We start from the raw sequence: 2752 nt of genomic DNA, 5'->3' as shown, positions 1-2752 counted from the left end.
AAGGAATAATAATAATAATAAGAATAATTGTATTGACTCTATACAGACTATCAGATTCAGCGGCACTCAAGAGGTGCGTCAATCATAACAAATAACTTAAATGAAAACAACTTAACTAGAAAATATACATTAAAAGGCACGTGCCGTAAGCTGGCCGAATTTTTTGTCTACTTTTTGACTAAAAAAATATAAAATAGGGCCACGCCAAGCCAACACGTCTGTCACAGTCTGAGAGTGTCATTTCTGGCTATCCAGAGGTTCCTATTCTTAAAACAATCTCATTGTGGAAGGGGAACACCCTCTCAAACCCTTCCCCCAGCTCTTGCCTATGAGTTCAAGTCCCCCTGTCGCAGCTCAGTCGCCACTCCCCCCCCCGAAAATATATCCTAGAGCCGCCACTGAATCGGAGATAATAATAATAATAATAATAGTGTAGTTATATATAGCGCACATATCCATCAAATGTAAGATGCTCAGGGCGCTTGAAATCGTCGCTCACATCATGAACTAACACAATCAGAGTAGATTTTCTTAGTTCGTGAAATCACAGTAGCGCGTCACTCAAATCGAGCGCGTATTGGTTGTCAAGCAATTTTGTATTCTTTACCACACAAAAAGTCCTTAACGACAACAGCGCGTATTTTGACGCGCTTTTTTTATTTCACGAACTAACACAATTGAATTTAATTGTGTTAGTTCGTGATGTGAGCGACGAAATGTGGAATAGGAACTCGATCAATAACTTTCTTCGCCCCTAAGGGTCCCTTTGTGTCTGTGCTACCCGGTAATCCGGTACCAGCAACTCTCGTCGTCCACCACAGGGGCTGTCTGTTCCAGTATGTACACCGGGGCATCCGCCTACTCTACTCGTCTCGAAGGATGTACTGGGTTCTTTATAGTGCACACGAGCCATTGTATACACTGGGCCTACGGTTTATAGTCCTTATCCGAGAAGACTTGTTCTACCACCAGAACCGTAGGCGAGCGTGCCGTTCGAACCAGCGCCGATATTATTATGGCTATAGCTTGCGGCGCCCCTGCTAACCGCTCGGCCATTTGACTCACCATCGAGATAATCGATCTCGACCATTCTAAATTCAATATCAAATAGGCATAATCCACATTTCCACCCTAACCAGGCACCATGGCCGGAAAGGACACGGTGACCAGAAAGTTGTTGGGGCCCCATCATGCATTTTAGTAGTCAACGATTACGAGGTTCCCTTTCCCCAGCCCTTTCACTCTGGGGAATATCAGAATCTGATACATGCCAAGTTCTACTAAGTTGCAGACGTGAGACTTTTGTTGTAAAAGCCCCTCCCCTTGTGGCATGGGCATCCCCACCCCCGGGAATGTTTTTCCCTAGATACCCGGAAATGCATTCTTTGCTACTTTATTTGTGTATTTATTTGTTTATATTTTAATTTGTATTTATTTGTGTATATTATATTTTGTGTATTTTTACAATTGAAATTCTGTTAGGGGTCCGCATTTTTCTTGAGAATGCTTTCTTCGTCCACAATCGAACCATCAGACCTGTCCAACTGGACACGAGCCGTGCGCGTGGTGGCTGGCAGTGTGTTCTTTGATCCTATTGATGCACTAGTTGATCTGATCGAAAAGCTATTAAGAGAAATATTAAAATTTTTACCGACCCTTATCAGAATTTATCAACTAAAGAGTAGGCCTACATGATACATACCATAAAAAAAGTGAAATTATACTGTAATAATGAAAGAGATATCAGAAACAAAAAAAAAAAAAGATTATTTCTAAACATTTTCAGTTCTAGCCGTGCTTGTTAAAGATCCATGTTGTAAATTTTGCCGTTTTAAATATTTTTTAAAGACAGATCAAACAAATGTGCCGGTTCGTCGGTTGTTGTTAACAACTTGATTGAAGGTTCTGAGAAATTTTTATCTGGCCAGGCATGAAAAACTGTAGGCCTAACAGGCCTACACGTGCAACGTGCCTGGCCCGCGATGTTAGGCCTATTATGGTAATCCGATATAAGCAGCTCTATTCGATTGAATGAAAGGGTTACTTAATGAAAAGCCAACACAACTTAACCCTGTGTAGGGCACCCACGGGTGCCAGGATTTTCCAGGAGGGTCCAAAGTCCCCGACCGGGGGGGGGGGGCGAAGTCCCCGACGAGAGCAAAGTGGGCGTGGTCAGACGTCGCTCAAAATGTTTCAAAAATGATTCAATAAGAGAATTCGAATGCTTATTTAATCCTAATCTGAGAGACTATTAGGCCTAGGCCCTATATCCTCCCTACCTTAAGTATTATGTATGTAAAGTAGCTTTAGCCCACAGATATACATGTAGTAGAAGATGGATTCTACCTAATTTAATAACCAAGAATTTTACACCACACAGACATAACATAGCCTAGGTAGGCCTATCAGTTGTCTTTACTGTACCAAATATCTGTGGTTTGGACAAGAGGGCACTTCTGTTAACATCGCTGCAAGTGTAACACTTATTCAGCCCTACTGCAGCTTATACTATTGTATACAGTACCGGTATTATATTAATATTTACCACTTTTCATTTTGCTTTGCTGACTTGATAACTTAACTGCAAGTAAACATCGCTTTACTTATTAGTCGAGGTATGATTTTAATCGATATACTTGCATACTGTTTTAGGAATTAAATATTGCTAAGGCCCCCATAAAAAAAAATTAGTTTATCACCCTATGAAAGAATAAAAACTGATGAGGGAGGGAGATTTTTTTTTTTTTTTTTT

This window comes from Anneissia japonica, unplaced genomic scaffold (genome assembly GCF_011630105.1).
Source record: "Anneissia japonica isolate Jap-2015-1 unplaced genomic scaffold, ASM1163010v1 scaffold1272_len640109_cov177, whole genome shotgun sequence".
NCBI classification, from domain to species: Eukaryota; Metazoa; Echinodermata; class Crinoidea; order Comatulida; family Comatulidae; genus Anneissia; species Anneissia japonica.
Note: the sequence above shows the minus strand (reverse complement) of the source record.